This window comes from Rhinoderma darwinii, unplaced genomic scaffold (assembly GCF_050947455.1).
Source record: "Rhinoderma darwinii isolate aRhiDar2 unplaced genomic scaffold, aRhiDar2.hap1 Scaffold_108, whole genome shotgun sequence".
In the NCBI taxonomy this organism is placed as follows: domain Eukaryota; kingdom Metazoa; phylum Chordata; class Amphibia; order Anura; family Rhinodermatidae; genus Rhinoderma; species Rhinoderma darwinii.
Window position 1 is genome coordinate 572,658 of NW_027461950.1, and position 27,522 is coordinate 600,179.

Genomic DNA, 27,522 nt, shown 5'->3' on the forward strand with positions numbered 1-27,522 from the left:
TTGTTACATCCAATGCTGCCTCTTTCACAGCAATCATCTGTGGGGAGGTTCCTGCACTCCACCGCCACAGCAATGGGCCCTCTCTGGCTTCAGGGCCTACTCAGCCCTGCTGGCACAATAGTTGCTGATTTTTGGGTCGCAGCCCTTGCACCTGAACCCATTAGGTGGGATCAGTCGCCTTTTATCAAATTTAAAAACAGCCCCTTTGTGAGTTATTCAATGTTCCGACACTGATTACATGCCCATACTACACTGTTTTTGCACACTAAAGTAAATATTAAAGACAGTGCCCGAGCCGGTTTTCCCGGTGCCTGCAATAAACAGAGTCAGCCACCATTGTCTGAACAGTGTTACATAGCAGTGAGCTTTGCTGACGTGAGCATCTGCACAGCTCAGAACATGTAAGCACAGGTAAGCTAAACTTATTTAGCCTTGAGAAAAGACGACTAAGGGGGGACATGATTAACTTATATAAATATATAAATGGCACATACAAAAAATATGGTCAAATCCTGTTCCATGTAAAACCCCCTCAAAAAACAAGGGGGCACTCCCTCCGTCTGGAAAAAGAAAGGTTCAACCTGCAGAGGCGACAAGGCTTCTTTACTGTGAGAACGGTGAATTTATTGAATAGACTACCGCAGGAGCTGGTCACAGCAGGGACAGTAGATGGCTTTAGATGTGTCTTTTTTCAACCGTACAAACTATGTAACTATGTAACTATATAAGGTCCTGTGACTAAAACAACACATAAAAATGCTTCCTGGCCACTAGGTGGCAGCATCGCAATGGAAGTATATATGCATATAGTGACGGCTCATCTCCTCTAGTCCAGGACCCAGTGGCGGATTAAGTAGACTATAGGCCCTGGGCTGTTCCACAACCTTGGGCCCCCTTCTTGTCATCATTGTATCGCAAAATTCCACTCTACCGTCATAATCATCTTCGGATAGCTCCTGAACTAGACGTATTTTATAAGGATGATAATAATCCCTCTTCAAAATTCGACGGACTGATGTGGCGCTGATATCATTTTGTTGTGCTCCATTCGAGACAGATGTTTAAGGGTGTGTTCACACGGCCTATTTTCATCAGTTTTTTGTCCGTAAACGGCCGAAAAATAGGAAGTAGAACGCCTCCAAACATCTGCCCATTGATTGCAATGGGAAGAACGGCATTCTGTTCCGACGGGCCGTTTTTTTTACACGGTTGTGAAAATGAAGTGCAGGTCACTTCTCGGGACGTTTTTGGAGCCGTTTTTCATAGACTCTATTGAAAACCGCTCCAAAAGCGGCCGTAAAAAACGCCACAAAAATCGTGAGTGGCTCAAAAAACGCCTGAAAATCAGGAGCTGTTTTCCCTTGAAAACAGCTCCGTATTTTCAGACGTTTTTGAGTTTGCATGTGAACGTACCCTAAAGGTCATCATGTACAGTGAGCAGAACATCTAAAGCTTTTTCATCATTACTAGCATGTTTGGGTCTTCCGGATCTTGGTGCGTCTTTAATTGAACCACTTGTTTCGAAACGATGAACAGTTCTTTTAACAGTTGACAATGAAATTGGATCACGGATAGGATAAGTGGCATTGAATAAAGCCGCTACTTCTTGATAGGATCTTATTTTTTCTTCACCATACCCTCTCATCAATAAAGTGATCCTTTCCGTTTCGGTCAAATGCATTTTGTGATATGACAATAGAAATGTACAAAAATGAAAATTACTCTCCGAATTAGCGCTCTCTGAAATTCATAGACTAGGTCAATTTTGTATCGCCGAGACCGATTGTAATAATACGTAATTTAAAGTCATCTTGATGTGACATTCCTAAGCTCGCACATGCACACGTGCCCACACACATTTAGGATTTTACCCGCGCGGTACATTCTGGGTAATGCAAACACCGGCGGTAGCCGATAATGACGATGATAACTTTAAAGTTAAATATCTCAGCGGCATTGTTTTCATATTGAAAAGCTCTTTCAAATGAGCCCCCACTCGACCCCCGTGCCATTTAAGATTTTGCTAACCCCGACCACCCCACCGCCCCCAAGGGTGTGTTTTTTTCTTTTCAATAAACTGGTAGATTTTATGACCCCATTAAATCCCACCAAATTTCAACCCTCTACCTCGAGCCGTTCAAAAGTTATGAGGGTGTTTCGGAACTTTTGGTGGGCACTGTATAGACTGATTACACAGAGTGATCTATTTCCAGCATTTTTGGCTTTTAATGTTGATGATTATGGCTAACAGTTAATGAAAACCCAAAATTTTGTCTATCAGAAAATTTGAATATTGGCCAAAAGTTGAAGATTGTAGACTCATGATGTCACACTCTAATAAGCTAATCAACACAAAACACCTGCAAAGGTTTCCTAAGCTTTTAAATGGTCCAACAGTCTGGTTCAGTGGGCGACACAATCATGGCGAAGATTGCTGACTTGACAGTTGTCCAGAACACAGTCATTGCCACTCATGACCCAGAGACAATGTCAGAAGCGTCTTACCTGGGCTAAGGAGAGAAAGGACTGGTCTGTTGCCCAGTGATCCAAAGTCCTGTTTTCAGATTAAAAGTAAAATTTGCATTTCATTTGGAAATCAAGGTCCCAGAGTTTGGAGGAAGTGTGGAGAGGCACTCAATCCAAGTTGCTCTCAGTCCAGTGTGGAGTTTCCACTGTCAGAGATGGTTTGGGGAGCCATGTCATCTGCTGGTGTTGGTCCACTGTGTTATATCAAGTCCAAAGTCATCGCATCCATCTACCAGGAAATTTTAGAGCACTTCATGCTTCCCTCTGCTGACAAGCTTTATGACAATGCTGATTTCTTTTTCAAGCAAGACTTGGCACCTGCCCAGACTGCCAAAAGTACCAATACCTGGTTTAATAACCACAGTATCACTGTGCTTGATTGGCCAGAGGAAACTCGCCTGGCCTAAACCCCATAGAGAATCTATGGGGTATTGTCAAGAGGAAGATGAGCTGAAGGCCGCTATCAAAGCAACCTGGGCTTCCATAATACCTCAGCAGTGCCACAGGCTGATCGCCTCCATGCCACGCCGCATTGATGCAGTAATTCATGCAAAAGGAGCCCCGACCAAGTATTGAGTGCATATACATTTTCAGTAGGCCAACATTTCGGTACTAAAAATAATTTTTGAAATTGGGCTTATTTAATATTCACATTTTCTGAGACACTAAATTTTGGGTTTTCATTAACTGTTACCATAATCATCAACATTAAAAGGAAAAAATGCTGTAAATAGATCACTCTGTGTGTAACGAATCTATATAATATGAGTTTTACTTTTTAAATTGCATTACTGAAATAAATTAACTTTAAGACGATGATATTCTAATTCATTGAGAAGGACTAGTATACTATAGTGAAGTCAGAGAGCTATTTTGACCGCCGTTCGATTCAAACCCTTGTTTTCGTGTTCAGTGAGGCCCCCAAAGGGATCATCCATTTATTGCTTATCCTGCAGATAGGTGATAAATGGTTTTCATGGGCCAACCCCTTTAATTCAGACCTCAGACCCCATCTTTTACTTTCAGCTGCTCGCTGTTTCCTCTTTACCTACAGACGCTGCCGCACTAAGTCCTGATGCTGTTCAGCACAAGGACCGTGTGTTTGCAGTTGGATGTGTAAGGACCTATTACGGTGGCGCACGAAGGTGGAGAGGTGTGAAGAGAGGTAAGTGATGGTGGCCGTCATCTATTGAAATTGGTTTACATAATTTCTGTAAATCAAATCCACAAATCCGATTAATAGTGGCCAGTGTCGGGTACTATTGGCATCGGTACTGCTGTGGCTGATACAGCGGTAGTGAGCAGGTATAATTGTGTCAGCTGCGGATTCCCAGCCCACTGAGCACTGGCCCATCTGGTATTTGCTAGTATACACACAAACACACACACACACACATACATAAACAAAACAATGCATACACTAAACGCACTACATACACTATACACACACTACATACATTGCATCAACTACACTTATCCTATAAACACTACATACACACACCTCTACACTACACATCACTTTTGGTAACCGCACTGCCTTGGCTGCTACAGCAGTAGTGAGCCGGGATTATTGTATCAGCAGCGGACTCCCAGTCCACTGAGCACTGGCCCATCTTTCATTTGTTAGTACTATACACAGTACACGCACACACACACACACACACACACACACACACACACACACACTATACACACCACACTATATACCACACACTATATATACTATTTATTAATGAATTGAACATCTAAATAATACTGATGTACATATCTGAGTTACCTTTTAATACTCTATGAAATATTGATGTTCATTTATGTATTGTATTGGTGTTTACATATATGAAATGTGTGGCTGTGGATTGTGCCTACCTGCCCGTGTGTAACATTTTCTCTAATGCAGGATCACCTTACAAATTTTGCTGAAATATTTATATTTAATCAAAATATTTTTTATTCTTTATTCCTCTAACCGAGTGCCATTTTTTCCCTCTTTACTGGCCATTCTTCCCCTTTTATTCCAATTTAATCCGGAGGCACCGTACCCATTGTACTGTGTTATAAGGGTCTTTTTGTGATGTATGCTTTTGTGTTTGCACATCACACACTACATACAAATCACATTAACACCACACACTATTTATTCAAACCACACACTACACGCACACACTATACACAAACTTACACTATAGGCATATCTGCCAACCGGATTACGGGCAGTGTCCCACTGTCCCGGGCAGCCTTGGGGATGTCCCACTGTCAACTCTTTCTGCGTCCTCAGAATGCAGATTCAGTTGAACCCAATACTGAAGCAGGGAATCATCAGCTCCCTACTTCAGAATTAGTTCAGAGCGGAGGAGCAGAGGGAGCTCCTCCACTCGCCGGAGACTCCCCAGACACAACGCTTCTTTAAGCGCTGTGCTCGGGGAAGCCCTTGGCGTCACTGTCCACATATGGACAGTGATGTCAGTGGCTATTGAATGAGGGGAATCCCCGTTGCCGATGATCTGGCTGGGGGTTCCGCTCCTAGAGGAAACCCCTGAGGTCACTGTCCATATATGAACATTGACGTTAGGGGCTCTTCCTGGAGCGGAATCCCCGGCCAGAGTTGGCAACGGGGATTCCGCTCAAAGAGTAGCTACTGACGTCACTGTCCATAAATGGACAGTGACATCAGGGCTTCCCTCTAGGAGCGGAAGCCGCGGCCTATGCTTTGTCTGGGGATTCTGCTCCTAGAGGGAGTCCCAATGGTGCTTTCTACAAGGGGGGAGTAACGCTATCTTCAAGGGGGGAGTGGCACTATCACTATGGACACTGTGGCACTATATAGGTGCACTATTTACATGGGCACTGTGGCACTATCTACAAGGGCACTGGCACTAGGGGCAGCTTTGGGGGCATTATACTGTATGTGGGCATTAAGCTATAGGGGGCAGCTATGAGGGCATTATACTGTATGGGGTAAACTGTGTGGGCATTATACTTTATGGGGGCATTATACTGTATAGGACAGCTATGGAAGCACTATGCTCTATGGGGCATTATGCTGTCTGGGGGTATTTGTTTGGGAGTTATACTGTGTACAGGCATCTGTGTGGGAATTATACTGTATGTGGGCATCTGTTTGGGCATTATACTGCATGGGGGCATCTGTGTTGGCTTTATACTGTATGGGTGCATCTATGGGGCATTATACTGTATAGTGGCAGCTATTTGGCATTATACTGTGTGGGAGGCACTATGGGAGCATGATACTGTGTGGGCTGAACCGAGTGTGTATAAGCGGGGATTGGGTGGGATTAGAGGTGTGGCTTAAAAGAAAAAATAAATTGCTGTGGCTTTGTGATACTTCAAAGTTGGGAGGTATGTATATGCACCATACACACACCACAGACTATATAGAATTACATTATACACACTATGAACACTATATAGATTTACATTATATACACCATACACACACACACGCACACACACACACACACACACACTATATAAAATTTACACTCACACCATGCGCTATATATTCAAACCACACACACTATATACACACACACATGCTTACATTATACACACACAATACATTATACACACACATACTATGTGCATTATACACACACACTTACACTATATACACTTTTTAGAGTTACATTATACACACAGCACACACTATATAGACTTACACTATATACACTAAAAACACACTATATAGACTTACATTATACACACTATACACACACCACACACTATATAGACTTACACTATATACACTTACATTATGCACACTATAAACACTATACACACACGCCACACACTATATAGACTTACACTATACACACACAATATATACTATGCACACACTATATAAACTTACATTATACACACTATAAACACTATACACACACTATGTAGACTTACACTATCTTTACTATATAGACACCACAGGTCCTACACCTCCTAGTTGCAGTCAGGGACAGTGCACAGCAGCACAGAGGAGCAGACTGTCAGGGAGATTGACTCCAGCACCTGCCTATCACTATCTCTGACAGTCTGCTCTCTACAGCTGATGTGCTGTGCCGACCCTTACACAGTGGGTGAGTGATGCCCACTGTGCAGTCGCGCACCCTTAAGGCCACATGCCCCCTTTTCCCGGCCTAGCTCGCCCCTGCAATTGACACCCCGTGCACATCCCCCCCAATCTCTTCATCACCAGGTGGGACCGACGACCGCAAGAATGGGGCCGGCAGCAGCCCTGCATAGTTTTTTTAAGTTATGTGCGGTTCGGGTGGCCATGCGCCCCCTTGGAAGCTTTGGGCCCTGGGCGGCCGCCTGAACCGCCAATAAGAGGATCCGCCACTGTCTCTTAAAGGGAATGTGTTGCCAGAAAAACATGTTTTTTTTTTAAAAATTAAACATTTAGTGTGTGGGTGATTAAACATGGTTCAAATTTTTTTTATTTTTTTCACGAGTCAGGAAATAGTCAGGAAATATTATAAATTAATTCTAATTTATAATACTACCCATTTTTGGTCACTAGATGGAGCTAGTTCCCAAAATTGCAGCATTGCAACATTGGGTTAAAAGCCCTCGCTCTAGTGAGCTCTCAGCATCCCCCCCTCCTTTATCCTGGCTAGTGCCGGGATAAACGAGGGGTTTGAAAGGTTTAACCTCCTACACTGTGTGTCGCCATTTTTTGAGGTAACCCACAGTGTAGTAGGTTTACATACAGTAGTAAACACACACAAACACTAACATACATTGAAATCTCTTACCTGCTCCTGCCGCCGCGGCTCCCTCCGGCCCGTCCGCTCCCTTTGCTGCCGCTGTTCCATGTGCACAAGTCCGGAAGCCGCGACCGGAAGTAGTAATATTACTGTCCGGCCGCGACTTCCGGTCCACAGGAAAATGGCGCCGGACGGCGCCAATTTCGAATAGGACTGTGTGGGAGCGGCGCATGCGCAGTTCCCACACAGACGCCGTACACGGCAGTCAATGGGACGGGAGCCGTTCGCAGTCCCTATGGGACTGTGGCTGCCGTACTCCATGTCTGTGTGTGTCGTTAATCGACACACACAGAAATGGAACAAAAAATGGCAGCCCCCATAGGGAAGAAAAAGTGTAAAAATAAGAAAAAGTAAAACACAAACACACAAATGAATAAAAACGTTTTTATTAAAGCACTAACATCTTTAACATATAAAAAAAATTATTTGCCATGACACTGTTCCTTTAAGCCCTGCCTAACAGGAGACTGTAAAAATGACAAAACAAAATGCAAAACATTAGTATTGCTGGTTATTGTACCAGCGATCAGTAGATCAAGTCCCCTAGGGGGACTAATGAAATATGTAAAAAAAAAAGTTTCACACATTTTTAGTAGTGTAAAAAAATTAAAATTTACATTTACTAAAAAAATACTTTACCCATTTCTCCTATAAAGTAATGTAAAAAATAAACAAAACTGGTATCGCCACAGCCGTAAAAGTCCGAAGTATTACAATATACCATTATTTAACCCGCACGGTGAACGCCATAAAAAATTAAACCGCCAGAATCACTGTTTTTGGTCACTTCATATCCCACAAAAAAAGAAATAAAAAGTGATCAAAACGTCTCATGTAGCCCAAAATGGTACCAATAGAAACAACAGCTTGCCCCACAAAAAATAAGCCCTCATACCGCTCAATTCACAGAAAAATTTACAAAGTTATGGCTCTCAGAATGTGGTGACATAACACACATTTTATTTTTAACAATTCGTTTTTTCCTTGTAAAACATGAAAAAAAATATATACATTTGATATCGCTGTAATCGTAAAGTTAACATGCCATTTTTACCATACGGTGAAAGCCGTAAAAGTGAAACCCCTAAAAAGTTTGAGGAATCACAGTTTTTTTCCTATTCCACCCCACAAATAATTTTTTTCCTGTTTCCCAATACATTATATGGTACAATAAATGGTGTAGTGAAAAACGACAACTCGTCCCACTAAAAAACAAGCCCTCATATGGCTTTATCGATGCAAAAAATGAAAACGAAAATTCAAATAATGGCTGTGTACTGAAAGGCTTAAAGTAATAGTCCAGGATAAAAAGAACCCATAACTGCTTCATTCCTAAACAGCGCCACACCTATCCTTGGGTAGTGTCTGGTATTGCAGCTGAAGTAAATGTGGCCAAGCTGCAATACCACATACAACCTGTGGACAGGTGTGGTGCCGTTTTTGGAAAAAAGTAGCCATTCTTTCCTAATCCTGGACAACCCCTTTAAAGGGATATTCCAGCCTCCAGCATTTTTCACCAATTCACTGGATAGGTAAAAAATGCTAGATCGGTAGGGTTCTAGCATTATAATATATTAATCTGTTAATTAGAAACAATGAAATAGTAAGTGGCTTTTGACAGTTAAATATGGTCTTCCAGCTAAGAGCAAATAACAAGGGGAAGTCATTTGCAATGTGCACTATGACTGCCATTTTTATATGTGCACACTAAGGGTAGTATTATTGCTGATACTATTATATGAACACTGTTATCTGGGCAGTGCGTGGCAGTGTATAGCACTGTTAACTGACCACTGTATAGTACCATTATGTTGGCACTGTATGAGACTATTATTTTGGCACATATCTCACCGTTATTTCGGCACTATTACTTGAGTGCTTTATAGCATTTTTATTTGAAACCATACAGCATCATTATGAATGCGTTGTGTAGCACTATTATTGCAGTATTTTATCATTTGGTCATTTTAGTACTATTGTATAGTAGTATTTAGTACTATTTGACAATGTTATATATGCACTGTAGAACACATTTTTTTAATGTATATTTCACTGAAAAATTGCATTGTTCTCCCTGTGAAAAGGAGGTTTTAAATTCCCTTTGTTTTCTTACTCTGTGAATAATATATAATTTTATAAATACAAAAATAGGTAGAACAGCCGCACTATCCCGTATAGTATAGGGTGCAAATCCTCACCAGACACACGACAAGTGCCTTAACCCCTTCCCGCTCCTTGACGTACTATTACGTCATGGCAGCTGTATCGTTCGCGCTCCATGACGTAATAGTACGTCACGGGAGTAACGGCCGTTTCGGCCGTCCTCCCGACACATACAGGAGCTGTGACGCTGCTGTCTCTTACAGCAGCTGTCACAGCTCCTACAGCGGGGACCGATCGCTGTGTCCCCGCTGATTAACCCCTTAAAAGCCGCGTTCTATAGAGATTGCGGCTTTTTAGGGGTTAAGCTGCCATCGCCGGCCTGCTACGCGATAGCGGCCGGCGATGGTGACTGTGGCAACCGGACACCAAACAATGGCGTCCGGCTATGCCATAGACGGAAGCCTAGTGGGTCCTGACAACGTCATTACCCACTATGCTTGCTGTCAGTGAGTAGCTGACAGTTCTAATACACTGCACTACGCATGTAGTGCAGTGTATTAGAATAGCGATCAGGGCCTCCTGCCCTCAAGTCCCCTAGTGGGACAAAGTAATACAGTAAAAAAAAAAGTTAAAAAAAGATGTGTAAAAATAAGAAAATAAAAGATTTAAAAGTAATAAAAGTAAAAATCCCCCTTTTCCCTTATCAGTCCTTTATTATTAATAAAAATATATAAACAAACAAATAAACTATACATAATTGGTATTGCCGCGTCCGTAACGGCTTGAACTACAAAACTATTTCGTTATTTATCCCGCACGATGAACGCCGTAAAATAAAATAATAATAAACCGTACCACAATCACAATTCTTTGGTCACTTCACCTCCCAAAAAATGGAATAAAAAGAGATCAAAAAGTCGCATGTACCTAAAAATGGTAATGATTGAAACTACAGTTCGTTACGCAAAAAATAAGTCCTCGCACGGCTTGATTGATGGAAAAATAAAAACGTTATGGCTCTTACAATAAGGTAACACAAAAAGTGAATGATTGCTTACAAAACGTATTTTATTGTGCAAACGCCATAAGACATAAAAAAAAAATATAAACATATGGTATCGCCGTAATCGTATCACCCCGCAGAATAAAGTGAATATTTTATTTATAGCGCACGGTGAACGCTGTAAAAAAAAAAAGAATAAAAAAACAATAGTAGAATTGCTGTTTTTTAGTCACCACGCCACCTAAAAATAGATTAAAAACTGATCAAAAAGCCGCATGCACCCCAAGAAAACTACAATGGATTCCTCAAGGGGTCTAGTTTTCAAATTGGGGTCACTTTTGGGGGGTTCCCAATGTTTTGGCACCACAAGACCTCTTCAAACCGGACATGGTGCCTAATAAAAAAGAGGCCTCAAAATCCACTAGGTGCTCCTTTGCTTCGGAGGCCGGTGCTTCCGTCCATTACCGCCCGAGGGCCACATGTGGGATATTTCTAAAAACTGCAGAATCTGGGCAATACGTATTAATTTGCGTTTCTCTGATAAATCCTTTTGTGTTATAAAAAAAAATGGTATAAAGAGGATTTTCTGACAAAAAAAATAATTTAAATTTCACCTCTACTTTGCTCTAAATTTTTGTGAAACACCTAAAGGGTTCATAAACTTTCTAAATGCTGTTGTGAATACTTTGAGGGGTCTAGTTTCTAAAATGGGGTGTTTCATAGGGGTTTCTAATATATGGGCCCCTCAAAGCAACTTCAGAACTGAACTGGAACCTAAAAAAATAAATAAATGAGGCAATACTTCGCTTCTTACATTATACTGATAATGAGCCGTGCCCACCCCGTGATGACCCCAGTTTTGACCGTTTGTATAAACGGAGACCCCTATTAGACCGTTCCAGTGCCCGGTTTTCCCCAGCATACACCCCGAGAAGTGTATTTCTATTGATGAGTCCCTGGTACATTTTAAAGGGAGGGTTCAATTCCGCGAGTACCTGCCGGGTAAGAGGGCAAGGTATGGCGTGAAGATGTATAAGCTGCGAGAGTGCATCAGGGTATACCTACAGGTTTAGGATATATGAAGGAAAGGCCACCCCCAAACCAGACTGCATCCTGGACTACAATAGGTACATGGGAGGGATGGACTTGTAAAATCAAGCCCTGAAGCCCTACAGCGCCATGCGGTGTGGTATAAGAAGCTGGCCGTGCACATCATACAGATGGCTTTGTACAATGCGTACGTGCTACGTCGATGTGCAGGCCAGACGGGAACTTTCCTGTAATTTCAAGATGTGATTATCAAGAACCTAATCTTTAGGGACCAAGAAGGGGGGGCACCCAGTACTTCTGGAAGCGGGGCCACACGCATCGTACCAGGGCGGCAACACTTTCCAGGGGAAGTTCCCCAAACTGGCAAGAAGGGAAAAAGTCAAAAGAGGTGCAAAGTCTGCTATAAGAGGGCGATAAGGGATGATACAATATATCAATGTGACACGTGTCCCGAATAACCAGAGCTCTGTATGAAAGAGTGTTTTAAAATTTATCATACATCCCTTGGTTTATAATTTACCCCAATTTTACTTACCCTGATGCACTCCGCACAGCTTATCCCCCCTCGTCTTTACCCTCTGAGCCCTGCCGTGTGTCCAGGCAGCAGATAACAGCCACATGTAGGGTATTGCCATACCCGGGAGAACCCACATTACAGTTTATGGGGTGTAGGTCTCCGGTCAAAATGCTCACTACACCTCTAGATGAATGCCTTAAGGGTGTAGTTTTTAAAACGGGGTCACTTCTTGCGCGTTTCAACTGTACTGGTACCTCAGGTGCTTCTGCATACATGACTTCGCACTAGAAAATCCCCAGTAGGCCAAATGGTGGTCCTTTCCTTCTGAGCCCTCCCATGGGCCCACACGGCAGTTTATCACAACAAATGGGGTATTGCGGCCCTCAGAACAAATTGCACAACAGAATGGGGTATTTTGTTTCTTGTGAAAATAAGAAATTTTCAGCCAAAACTACATATTATTTGAAAAAAATAATTTTGTTTTCATTCCCAGCCCAATTCAAATTAGTTCTGTGAAGAAACTATGGGGTCTAAATGGTCACATTACCCATAAATGAATTCCTTGAGGGGTGTAGTTTCCAAAATGGGGTCACTTCTGGTGGGTTTCCATTGCTTTGATATCTCTGGGGCTCTGAAAATGCGACATGGCAGCCGAAAACCAATCCAGCAAAATCTGGACTCCAAAGAACACACAGCGCTCCTTCCCTTCTGAGGCCTCCCATGGGCCCAAACGGCAGTTTATTGCCACAAATGGGGTATTGCTGCACTCAGGAGAAATTGGGCAACAAAATTGAGCATTTTGTTCCCTGTGAAAATAAGAAATTTGGATAAAAAATTACATCTTATTGGAAAAAATTTCTTTTTTTTAATGTCACAGCCCAATTGAAATAGGTGCTGTGAAAAAACTGTGTGCTCAAAATGCTAACAACAACCATGAATGAATTCCTTGAGGGGTGTAGTTTCCAAAATGGGGTCACTTTTGGTGGGTTTCCATTGCTTTGATACCCCTGAGGCTCTGCAAATACGACATGGCACCCGAAAACCAATCCAGCAAAATCTGGACTCCAAAAAACATATAGCGCTCCTTTCCTTCTGAGCCCTCCCATGGGCCCAAACGGCAATTTATCACCACAAATGGGGTATTGCCACACTAAGGACAAATTGGGCAACCAAATGGGGTATTTTGTTCCCTGTGAAAATAAGAAATTTTGATCACAAATGACATTTATTTGGAAAAAATGACATTTTTTTCATTTCACAGCCCAATTCAAATACGTGCTGTGAAAAAACTGTGCGGTCAAAATGGTAACAACAACCATAAATGAATTCCTTGAGGGGTGTAGTTTCCAAAATGGGGTCACTTTTGGGGGATTCCTACTGTTTTGGTACCTCAACACCTCTACAAACCTGGCATGCTGCCTAAAATATATTCTAATAAAAAAAGAGGACTCAAAATGCACTAGGTGCTTCTTTGCTTCTAGGGCTTGTGTTTTAGTCCACGAGCGCAGTAGAGCCACATGTGGGGCATTTCTAAAAACTGCAGAATCTGGACAATACATATTTAGTAGTGTTTCTCTGGTAAAACCTTCTGTGTTACAGAAAAAAAAATGAATAAAATTGAAATTCCGCAAGAAAAATGAAATTTGCAAAGTTCACCTCCACTTTGCTTTAATTCCTGTGAAATGACTGAAGGGTTAAAAAACGTTCTAAATGCTGTTTTGAATACTTTGAGGGGTCTAGTTTTTAAAATGGGGTGTTTTATCAGGGTTTCTAATACATAGGCCCCTCAAAGGCACTTCAGAACTGAACAGGTACCTTAAATAAAAGGCATTTGACATTTTCTTAAAAATATGAGAAATTGCTGTTTATGTTCTAAGCCTTGTAACGTCCAAGAAAAATAAAATAATGTTAAAAAAACGATGCCTGTCTAAAGTAGACATATGGGAATGTGAACTAGTAACTATTGTGGGTGGTATAACCGTCTGTTTTACAAGCAGATGCATTTAAATTCTGAAAAATGCAATTTTTTCAAAATTTTCTCTACATTTTGCAATTTTTCACCAATAAACACTGAATATATCGAACAAATTTTACCACGAACATGAAGCCCAATGTGTCACAAGAAAACAATCTCAGAATCGTTTGGGTAGGTTTAAGCATTCCCACGTTATTACCACATAAAGTGAAATATGTCAGATTTGAAAAATGGGCTCTGAGCCTTAAGGCCAAAACTAGGCTGCGTCCTTAAGGGGTTAAGTATTAGCAACCAAAGAGTGCTGCCTCATACTTGGATTATTTTATTGCTATATATATATATATATATACATACTAGTCCTCCTCAATGAATTAGAATATCATCAAAAAGTTAATTTATTTCAGTAATTCAATTCAAAAAGTGAAACTCATATATTATATAGATTCATTACACAGAGAGGGATCTTTATCCATCATTTTTTTCTTTTAATGTTGATGATTATCTTATGGCTAACAAGTTAATGAAAACCCAAAATTTCGTGTCTCAGAAAATTATAATATTATATAAGCCAAATTTTAAGAATGATTTTTAATACCGAAATATTGGCCTATGAAAAGTATGTACAGTATATGCCCTCAATACTTGGTCGGGCTCCTTTTGCATGAATTACTGCATCAATGCGGCGTGGCATGGGGGCGATCAGCCTGTGGCACTGCTGAGGTGTTATCAATGCGGCGTGGCATGGAGGTGATCAGCCTGTGGCACTGCTGAGGTGTTATCAATGCGGCGTGGCATGGGGGTGATCAGCCTGTGGCACTGCTGAGGTGTTATCAATGCGGCGTGGCATGGGGCGATCAGCCTGTGGCACTGCAGAGGTGTTATCAATGCGGCGTGGCATGGAGGCATTCAGCCTCTGGCACTGCTGAGGTGTTATCAATGCGGCGTGGCATGGGGGCGATCAGCCTGTGGCACTGCTGAGGTGTTATCAATGCGGCGTGGCATGGAGGTGATCAGCCTGTGGCACTGCTGAGGTGTTATGGAAGCCCAGGTTGCTGTGATAGCGGCCTTCAGCTCGTCTGTATTGTTGGGTCTGGTGTCTCAAGCACAGTGATACTGTGGTTATTACACCAGGTATTGGTACGTTTGGCAGTGTGGGCAGGTGCATGTGTGTGTGTATATACCTAGGTGGCTAGTTCAAGAGCATGACTAGGGTAGGACCAACGTATGAAAGTAGTACATGATGAATTTCTGCATTTTACTTAAAAGTGTAGATTATAGCAAACTGCCCCACACATACAATTCCTTCAAAACTATAATTCTTCATTTGTAATTTGCACAATAAGGGACAAAATGTATCAAAGCATTATGGTACAGGCAGATCATTCCACATGATCATACTGTACTAATATAATATACTGTTTGTAATCACATAGTGTCCTACCCAGCATCCTTTCATCATCCTCTCTTATGATGTCATAATTGCTTAGAACTGGATGCTCTGTGTCTCATACAGTTGAGGCCTTTGTGGTGAAGCATGAAGATGTGGAATAAGAGACAGAACAGGGAATTATTATTATTATTATTATTATTATTATTATTATTATTATACTAATTCTATGTTGCCCAAGGCAACCAAAGTTCAGCTTTCATTTCCTAAACTGGAAAAAGCAAAATGTGGATACTGATTGGCTACTTTGGGCAACAACCCTTGTTCTTCTAAACATCTATGATACATGAAGCCAGGTTAGGTTAGATCATGTAGTCTATTTCAGCAATCCACCTAGTACAATGTGTGCGTATACAGTATGTGAATTTTAAATAACACTCCATGGCTGACTCTATAGTTCCATAGGAAAAGGCTGTGTAATATATTTACATTTTTTTATGTTAAATGTATATATATATATATATATATATATATATTTCTTTCGCTGTTATGAGTGACCTAGGTTACTAGTCTCACCTGAGATGTGATCCTTTGCCTGTGTACCTGTGACAACACTACCTGTTGCTCTGGCAATACAGTGTTATCATAGGAACCCTGGGCCCCATAGCCACCAATCAGATATCTTTTTTTCTGACCATTGCTAGAAAAATAAAAACAGGATTTAGATTTATTGTTTTAAGGCCCAACATTCCTCTAATAACGCTGAAATGCCGACTCACAGGAGAGCAAATTCACCATTGGGAGACACTTTTCAGGGAGTTCTGCTTCAAGGAAAACATTTTATTCTATTGTAAATCACAATCTAGGGGGTTACAATATTAAATTGTAGTTCATGTACCAACATGCTGTATGTAATCATAACACAGATCAGTCACAGCTTCCTTTGCTAATTGTTTCTTATGATGTCATACAGGTGTGAAATCATAATTGGTTAGAAATTGGTGCTTTGTCTACCAGCCTCTAGTATAGTTAGGCAGTTGTCATCAGAGGAAGAACAGACAATAAGCTTGCAGGACATGGGGAAAAGGGACAAGATTCTATGCGGCCCAAGCAACCAAAGTTCAACTTTAGTTTTCTAAATCGGAAAAAACAAAATGTGGATACGGAATGGCTACTTTGGGCAACAACAGCCCTTGTACTTCTAGGCATTTATGATACATGAAGCCAGATAAGGTTAGAACATCTAGTCTATCTCAGCAATCCACCCAGTACAATTCGTGTATATATATGAATTTTAATTAACGCTCCACGGCTAAGGCTTTTTTCACAATGGCGTTACTATGAGTTTACCTCTCTTCCGTCAGAGTAAGAGAAGATCGATACATTAAACGAAATGCAACGGTTCCATTAGAATTACCAATGATTTCAATGGTAATTGTTTTGTATCAGTTGCTTTCCGTTTGTCCCCGTTCAATAGGTTTCTGTTTTTTTGAACGGAAACAAAAGTTCTGCAGTCTGCACTTTTGCTTCCGTTCAAAAAAAACATTGAAAATATTGAGAATGAATAAAAGCGGAGGAGGAGGGGCTTTTATTATTTTCTATTTGTACATTATACCTGAGATAAATAATTATGGCCCTAGTGTGTTATACATATAAGTGTCTATAACATGTATCAGGAACATATTATCACACCTTTGATTCTTTACAGATGACTGATCCCAGTGAGAAGAAGGAACGTGACATATAATCCTGTCAGCAGCAAGAAAGGAATCACAAGACAGGTAATTAATATTTATATTAATTACTGCTAACACTGAGGCTAGATATGAGTTCTAGACCCGCAGAGGTGTGATAGTATCTTCCTGATACATCAGAATATATGTGGTTTTAACATGTATATCTTCTATAGACAATATCTAGTATAACACAACCATATCTCAGGTACAGAGGTGAGGAACATCTCTGTTCTTTACCCTCTGTTTTCTAGTCAGGACTCCCCTTTTATTTTTAATATAATTTTTAATAGCTATTCAGTCTTAGATTTACCCTTTCAGGACCAGAATTATTGTTCAATTATTAGTAAAAGAATCTATGAAATTATCGGCAGAATTTAATATGATCTAATAATTAATATTACCTGTCAATGTTCACGGCCTTTACAGATGACACCTAACTGTCCGTACCAAGGGGTCCCTCCCCCATCACATTCCTTATTAATCAAATGGCGGTTTAGTATACAAAGATTTTTTTCAACACCAATTACCCTTAAAGACCAGTATATAATTCCCTTTTTTCCAGTTTATGTATTCATGTATTGTCTTTAACTGTTTAAATGATGTATTTTTTAGCGTCTATTTATGTTTTAATATCTCGATGTGAGTATTGCAGAGGTTCATATCCGACAGCCTAATAAACAAAAATAAGCATTAATACTCTATCCACTACTCAAGGATAAAATTGGATTATTGTTATCCCTCATCCTATCATTGATAACTATCTATCAAACAAAGCTGTAAGTACACAACTTACTATTAGAGCAGTGATGTTCTATCACCGGCTCTCTGTTTCAGCACCACTTTTGCTGGACAGCTCCACTGTGCTGGATAGCTTTTAGGAAGGATGTGGTATACATCTGAAACGCGTAGGCACTTTGGAACTACGCTCTGTTTTAAACTTGACTGCGCTGGACCATCTACTTTTGTCCATTTTTCTAATGTATTTGACCTTGCATTGTTACTGGCAGTATGATGACAAGAAACCCAGGTTTGATGCAGGTTTCTTTTGGTAGGCCGGTAATGTTTGCAAAACGACCAAAAGGAAATACAAAAAACTGTTCTTAGCAGAGAGGCACAGTCACTTAAAATATTACACAAAGTGGCGGCAATTTCAGGCAATGCAGGAAATTGGGTTTTACCAGCTTGGTTTCCTTGGGACAGAGCTCGGACTCTTCCCTGATACAGGGGTAACCCATCGTCTCAGCAACTAAATAACAGGGAGGCTTCACGCAACTTCCACTTGTTACATCCAATGCTGCCTCTTTCACAGCAATCATCTGTGGAGAGGTTCCTGCACTCCACCGCCACAGCAATGGGCCCTTCTCTGGCTTCAGGGCCTACTCAGCCCTGTTGGCACAATAGTTGCTGATTTATGGGTCGCAGCCCTTGCACCTGAACCCATTAGGTGGGAACAGTCGCCTTTTATCAAATTTAAAAACAGCCTTTTGTGAGTTATTCAATGTTCCGACACTGATTACTTGCCCATACTACACTGTTTTTGCACACTAAAGTAAATGTAAAAGACAGTGCCCGAGCCGGTATTCCCGGTGCCTGCAATAAACAGGGTCAGCCACCATTGTCTGAACAGTGTTACATAGCAGTGAGCTTTGCTGACGTGAGCATCTGCACAGCTCAGAACATGTAGTCCTGTGACTAAAACAACACATAAAAATGATTCCTGGCCACTAGGTGGCAGCATCGCAATGGAAGTATATATGCATATAGTGACCGCTCATCTCCTCTTGTCCTGGACCTATAAAGGAAATACAGTGTTAAACATGCATAACACAAAAGCATTGAAAGAGACAGCAAAATCTATCTCTACATTACTCCATACGGCTCTTCTCGTGAATAGGGGAGACTCCCTTCCATACCTTTCATTGCCCCCTTGCCTTATTCGGTGCCATTCCCGGCACCAGGAAAAATAAGCAACTAAAATAACGGAAACAAAAACACAGATTCCTTTCACACAAATTGGGCCTTCTTCCGACAGTCTCTGAAGGCCCTGTTAGACTCAGTTCAGGCCCTCTTCAAAATTACTTGGGCCTCAGGTTCAAAGCTTAGTGGTTACAGTCTCTCACAGGCGAGGCACATACTTAACAATCTCATACTCAAGGTCCCAGGACTCCCTTCTTTGTCTCAGTCTCATGCACAGCCTCTTGTCTTTCTCTTGCTGGGAGACTCCTCTCTACCCGCCTCTTGAAATCTTCCTTGTGGCTCATTACAGTTACTGAAATGCAGCCAAAGGTGCACTTGGCAAGAGCGTACTTATGACTGCAACTCCGGCACTAGATTACCCTCCAATGGAACTACGACTATACTCTCTGTGAAATTTATCATGTAAACCTTCCTGCCGTGCCCTCTGCTCACTCCTTGGGCACTCCATACGGCATGCCATCTTTCCTGGGCTGTGACTATCCTGCCAACTATGCCAAAATGTTTAGGAGCGGGTATCAGTTAAGTGCGCGCATTGTTAGTCATGAAATGATGACAAGAATACCAGATTTGATGCAAATCCTTTTAGTAGGCTAAAATCTGTACAAAATGGCCACAATTTCAGGCAATGCAGGCAATGGTGGCTCACCAGCTTGCCTACCTTTGGACGGAGCTTGGGCTCCTCACTGATACAGTACTAACATCCACTTCAAATCGGGGCTTTTCCTCTTTCTTACCCTTCAACAACCCTTATCTCTTTTATGGGGAGGTCCAGGCAACTTCCACCCACCGCCTCAGCAACTCAATCGTAGGGAGGCCCCAGGCAACTTCCACCTGTTATATTCAACGCTGTCTCTATCACATCAATCATCTGCATGGAGACTCCTGTTTGGGCACTCTAGCCAAAGCCCAAGGATACGATCTAGAGGAAATTACTCCTTCTAGAGAGGATTGAGGATGTCGCTGATACAGGATGAGCTGATTCCAAACACTGATTGCCTTGGATGCCCAGCCAATCTCCGGACATAATGACAAACGACGCCTGAATTTCTCATTATAGCACCACCAAGCTGCACCTCCATGCAGCTTGTGTGCACTAAATATGCTACATGATCTAAGCATGCAAAGAGTACAGCGCCCTTTTCAGGGAAGCGCTGACAAAAAAAATGAGCCATAACCGTGAACCCTTAAAGAGGCTCTGTCACCACATGACGGTACAAGAGCGACAAGGGGCCACACAAACACCCTCCTATCTAATAAATATACAACGGCACAATTAAAATTGGAAGGTGCTTGTCACAGCTTTATTAGATGATTTATTTTACAGAACCTGAGAATATATAAAAAACAAGTATAAACATATCATAAACATAATTAACATTATAACATTATGTGGCTAAGTCCTTGACAACCTCCAAAACATAAATAAAGCAATACCCTTAAACCACTAGCCATGACCATATAAGCTACAGTGGCGTCACCACGGGTATGCTAAAGCACCACTCTTCCCAGGGTCCGCCCCTTAGAGAAGCCCAAATCCATAGCTTTAAAATAAAACCAATATATTGTGTCAAAGACAGCAATATATAAAAACATAAATAGCGTTGCCAAGGACCCGCCACAGCATGAAAACTTGACTCCTTAAATTTTCATGCGCCGCCACACTTGAAAACCCAACTCCAGGCCTTCTTGGAGGCCAAAATTAAAAACATCCAGGCCCACATCCGTTAAGTGAACCCCATCCTTTCCAATGTACGCACCCCGATCCTCAAATAGTCGGTGATGAACTACCAACCCACCATTTAGGCGAACAAACTTGCCCACTGTCTTATTAATCTTAACTCTGGTCCCATTCAGCGCCGACACTGACTGCGCATTGCGCCATTTTAACCGCTGTACAATTTCGGACCAGATAATCAAAAGCCCAGGATGGGTGTCTACAAAACATAAGAAGTCCCTCTTAATGTTGTTCCGCATGGGATAACTCCCGATGTCATTACCCCCTGCATGAATTATCAAGATATCAGGTAGACCCCAGGACCTAACAGCATCCTGAAACAAAGGCCTTACCTGATCCCTGGTCAGGCCACGAACTCCGAACCAGTGTACCTCCACCTCAACTGGATCTATACACAAATACCTACCATTTGGACGCACACGGGCACGCCTTTCAGCCCAGTAAATATAGGAATGGCCAAGAAGCTAAACCACACATTTTGCAGACCCTGAAAGCAACAGAAAATAAGTCACACAGAAGAAGAATGACATTCCCCCCCCCCCACCAAAAATAAACCCAAGATAAAGAAATCAACATTCCAGCAAATGCAGCCTAACATAGGAACGAAAGCGGCTGGACTCCCAGCGGCCAATCCTCTTAACTGAAGCAGTGTCGAGCCCAAAACGAGAAACCTCAGTAGCAGCTCCAATCCTAAAAGAATGAGAGCTGTAATCCAGATGTGAAAGGCCCAACCCTTGTACGCATTTCTTAAAGACAGCAATAAATTGATATCTGGACAACGCTGAACCATCCGCATGTACCAGCAAAGAGGAAAATCCCTGAGGACACACAGCCATGAAACGCAGAAAACACCCCACTGGGCACGATTCCCCCTCATGAATTTTAGTCAAACAAATCTCAAAACCTTTTCCATTCCTGTCAGTTTTTGAATGATACAACATTATTCTCAACACACTATCCTGAAAAAAACACATCGGTTACTTGAATACCGCCCTGCACCCGTTTTGAGGGACTAACCAATTCGCCAACCCTAAAAGCCCCATAGAAAGCCCAAGAGAAAGCCAATTGAAACAACAACCTCTCATAATCTGAATGGGATATCCTGTGCAACTGAGAAAATGTCCCTCCAACATTGCAAAAGACACCGGCCCACGCTTATCCTGCCCGACATGCCCTTTTTGAAAACCCTGCAGAGCCCGCCGTATCAAAAAATGCTTAGTAACATCCGTACAACCAATTAACTTAAAGAAAAAGGAAAGTGCCGCTACCGACTTAACAACAGAGGAAGCTGAAGATCCACTCTCCATAAGAGATAACAAAAAACAAAACATCCCCTCTAAGGCACTAAAAGGACTCCCTTGACTACACCACGAATCCTCCAGCTGGAACCATCTCACCCAGATCTTGGTATAAGCATCCCACGTAGCAGGGGCCAGCGAACGCTTCACCCACCATATCAGACGAGCGACACCACCCTCTCCGAAGGTGCTCGGGGCAAGAAACCGGATCCCTCTCCGCCTCTGGAGGTAGCCAACGGAAACGATCCCACTGCAATCGAGATAAAGCATCCGCAATGTCATTGGAAACTCCAGGAACATGATGAGCCCTAAATAGCCTTGTTACCACAGTGAAAAACCACTGACCGATTGGACAAAAGCGGTCCCCAAATTTCCACCGCAACAAGAATGGGAAACAACTCCTAAAAACAAAGATTACCCGTCAAACCACACTCCCTCCACTCTAGTGGCCAAGTATCAACACACCATTTTCCCTGAAAATACGCCCCGAAACCGATAAAACCTTAAGCATCCGTACACATTTGCATCTCCACATTCGAAACTCCCTCTGCAATCCATAATGATCTGCCGTTATATTCTACCAAAAAGGAATCCCAAACCCTCAAATCCGCCTTATGCTCCTTGCCAAGGTGAATAAAATGGTGGGGACATCTAACACCAGCAGTTGCTTGTGCTAAGCGCCTACAAAAAACACGGCCCATGGGCATAATTCTACAGGCAAAATTGAGTTTCCCCAATAAAGATTGAAGGAGCCGCAGGGTGATTTTTGTTCTCACCAGAGCCTCCTGCACCGTTGCCAGCAGATCAATAAGTTTTGCCTCTGGCAACCTACATTCCATTGCCTGGGAATCAATTTCAATTCCCTAAAAACAGATCGTTGTGGTTGGTCCTTCTGTTGTTTCAAATCCCAACGGAACCCCAAAGTCAACAAAAACATCCATCACTGCCCATAACAATATTGCACACGACGGCCGAGCCGCAGGGCCCACACAAAGGAAGTCATCCAAATAATGAATAACTTCTTTAGAGCCAGCTCGTTCACGGACCACCCACTCCAAAAACATGCTTAAGGCTTCGAAATAGGCACAAGAAATAGAGCACCCCATAGGAAGGCACCTATCAATATAAAAAAGGCCATCAAACGAGCACCCCAGCAAGTGCATGGATTCTGGGTGCACCGGCAAAAGGCGAAATGCAGACTCCACATCCACCTTAGCCATAAGCGCCCCTTGCCCCGCCGTCCTAACCAAATTAACCGCCTCATCAAATGACGTATAGGAAACCCGCGTCAAAGACTCATCAATATCATCATTTACCAAAGAACCCTTCGGATAAGATGAATGATGTATAAGCCAAAATTTGCCCGCCTCCTTCTTGGGGACAACCCCCAGTGTGGAGACACGCAAATTGGAAATAGGAACATCAGAAAAGGGGCCTAACATTCTACCCAACAAAACTTCCTTCAGCAACTTGTCTCGTACCACTTCTGGATGATCCCGCACCGAACGCAGATTATTAGCCATCAAAACACCCATCCCCGGGGAGAACGGAATCCTAAATCCGTCCCCAAAACCTTTCAATAACAGCTGCGCCCTCTCATTGTCGGGGTACCTCTTTAGCCAAAGCGTCATAGCATCGAGGTTCACTGGACTCACCCCCTTTAGCAGAACCATCCCCTGGCTTCGTCGTGCCTCCTTGTGCCCGCTTAAAACACTTGAAGACGGGGTGGTTACCACCCCTACACCCGGCACATTCGTGTCTATAGACACAATTAGTTCCCCATTTATAGGTGCTCTCGTTGTAGAGTCAGCAGACCCCTTTTTTAAAACTCCCCGACGAACCCGCTGATCTAGACCCGCCGGGTGAGGACTGAAAGGGGTTATGCAAACCCGCGACTTCAACATGACCCCCCTGACCAGCCCCCTTTGGTGTAGTCATAAGGCACATCCAAAGGCTTATGTCCTTATGATCCCACCGCAGGGATGACTGAAACGCCATATGCTGACGAACCTGCTCGTCATATTTAAGCCAAGCAGTACCCCCATACGTTCTATAAGCCTCCCAAATAGAATCCAAGTAACAAAATAAACCGGAACAATGTTCTGGGCATTTCTCCCCTATAACACTAGCCATGATGGAAAAAGCATGTAGCCAATTCCCAAATGTACGCGGAATCAGCCTATACCGTCTTCTCTCCTCATCCTCCTCCTTACGATGTTCCTTGCCCTTTTCCCACTGTTCCACACTAAATCGCTCCAATGGCAATAAAGTAAAAATATCCAAATTCTCCCTTTTCCAAATTTTTTCACGGATCTCTGGCTTTAAGTGGGCCCCTAATGGTCCTTCAAAGCAAATGTACATGCTCCCCTTTGCAGTATCCAAAACTGGCAAGGGCTTATTAGCCCCATCTACCTTCTCCGTCTGGACCCCAGCATCTAAGGCGTTAAATGACGAAGAGCCTCCCTCAGCACTCGCAGTACTCTCCCTACGAGAACCCCCCTCTAACTGTCCCTGCGCTGACCAAGCTCCAACGGGACCTGCTAGCTGTGACCTACGAGAAGTATCAACTGAAGCTAACAACTGACGTAACCCATCTAAGAAATTTCCCCAAACTCCACTCGTGACTGACAAATCCCCCGTAGAACTGCAACCTACAGGTACTTGCCCCACTAGACTACTCTCATTACTAAAATTACTGCCCACGTGTATGGTGTGTAAACGCTGTGACTCATCAGAAGGCTGCCCGTCGCCAGACACTAACGGGGCCGTCCGTCCTGAATCCACCGAAGCCGTCTCCTGACCGAGCATCCTAGGCACCCCGAGTGCCCGCCGCAAAGCATCGGCCGCTTCTACACCGGACTCCCGTCCCGACAACACCTGGAACGGCAAATAAACAGACAAAACACCTGCCACCTGGCCAACGTCATCCTCAGGAGGCGCTGGATGATGCAAATTTTGTACATATTTAGCAGTCAGTGCAGACCTACCACTGCTGCTGCTATAACGAAAATGGCAAGGAGGTGGCGCAGGCCTGCCACCACCGATGTAGTAATTTTCCTGAACAGCAGGTGGCGCCGGCCTACCACCGACACTGCAATGTTCCGAACGGCCACTAGATGGCGCCAAATCACCCATGCTAACGGGTGTACTATGCACACTGGCCCCTGACCCAGCAGATGGCGCTCTAGCAGCGCTGAAGACACTCACCGTGACAGCCGCAGAGTCCTGGCTTGCCTCCGGCCCCACAGAAGAACTCCTGACAGGCTCGCTGAACGAGCCCACCGCACTGGAAAGGAGGGGGACTGCTCCCCGCCGCTGCACCACCGCTTCCCTCGACATCCATCTCCACGTCGCTCCTCAGGCACACGGACTATGCTGTGCTGACCCCGACTGGACACCCGGCGAACCGCACCTCGACCTCTCACACCAGGCGTCTCCACTGCTGCCACCGCTCCCGACACCACCTTGGCTCCAGTCCCCGACACCGGAACAACGCCACCGTCGCCAGCCACCGGATCTGTCAAACCAGGGACCACTACCGCGGAAACAGGTAAGGGGGGAGTCACACTCCTCCGTCTGCGCCGGGGGGCTGGGGAAGCAGAGGGGCTCAAGCGTTCAGGAGGCTGTGAACGCCGGGCCCTAACTGCTAAAGCCCCTATCTGCTCCTGGACCCACTCCAGCCCCTTATCAGCTGCCTCCTCCCTAACCCTAACAATTAACTGCTCTAAACCCTCCATAACTCTATGCCCTAAAACTGACCAGAAAACACCTACCCTGACACTGGCTGCACACCTCTATTCTTGACAAAATTTTTCAAGCCATAACATGGCTTCCCTACTTATCCCACTATATATACATCCCATTAACTCCACCCCCAATGCTCACAACCCCCTAGCACAATTCCTGACTCAAACCCACCCACAAACCTATAACCAAAATACCCCTCTAAATGACCCCTTGCAGTCCCAGACCCGTCATGACCGCCCTCTGCCCAGCTCTGCTTAGCTCTGGGCTCACATTATAAGTGGCCTATATTCTACATAATATGATTGGTGCTGTAATGTAGATTACAGCAGTGTTTTTTTATTTAGAAAAACAATCATTTTTGACAGAGTTATGACCTATTTTAGCTTCATGCTAATGAGTTTCTTAATGGACAACTGGGCATGTTTTACTTTTTGACCAAGTGGGCATTGTGGAGAGAAGTGTATGATGCTGACCAATCAGTGACCATTCAGCGTCATACACTTCTCCCCATTCATTTACACAGCACATAGCGATATAGCTATATTGCTATGTGCAGCCACATAAACACACTATGACGTTACTCAAGTGTCCTGACAGTGAATATACATTACCTCCAGCCACGATGTCATGTCTATTCACAATCCTGACATTTATGTAGCGTCTCTGTGATATTTACAGCAAGGCAAGCGTAATCTCATTTTAAATGACAGGTTACATCGTACAGGTCTTTACCACTTTGGAATTTTTCTCAGACCCTCTGTCAAAACTAAGCTTCTTGTCCACAATACACTCTTTGTCCACCATTACGTGATCTACTGAAACCAAATATCACAAATTCTCGTCTGTGGATCTTGTCCCCTATATTGGTGGACAGGTAAATTCCCAGAGGAGCCACTCCACAGAGTAATAAGCCACAAAAGGTTAATCTGTACAAACCATCTAGTCAGGCGGAGTATTTACCTACTGGCTTTACTGGCAGAGCTTATACTCCACCCTTTGCCACCCAAACAAGCCCAAGTTGTCCTTTAAAACAGAGAACAAATCCTCATCCGTCAACACATTTGTGCTTGACTACGCAGCCAAACATGAAGGTGACTCACCACTCACAGGAATCCTGGCATCACCCAAGGGTGCCTCCAAGATTGTTCCAGCAGCTGGACGACCAGTCTCTTGACCGTGGTCAGCTGCAGATCCCAATGATGCAATAGGAGGCAGTCTTCGTCCATATCCTATGACAACGGTCTCTCCCACCAGCAGCAAGGAGGGGGTAATAAATTCCCTTTGGAGTCTACACCTGTCTCACCACTGATGCTACCGACTGCCCTCCATAGTCTGCCTGTATATTATAATCACAGGACTGCTCCTCCCACCACACCTCGAGCCATCCATGCCCCTACTGCTTCCTCATGGGCAGAGCAGAACCCTGCCTCATGGACCTGTTAGATGAGGGTGCAGTGTAAGGACTGACTCCTCCTTCCTCTACACCAGCGCTGTCCCACATCCCCGGACCACTTTACTGCAAGCTGGGAACTTCTGGCCATGCCACATGCAGGGAAGGGGGGGTGGAGGAACTATTTTTAGAGGATAACTCATCCCTCTAAAAAGCATGGGACAACAATAATAGTCCATAAGCTTTTGGAAAGGGCTCTTCAGCTCCTTTGCTTTGTGAAAATGGACACTAGCTGCCAGA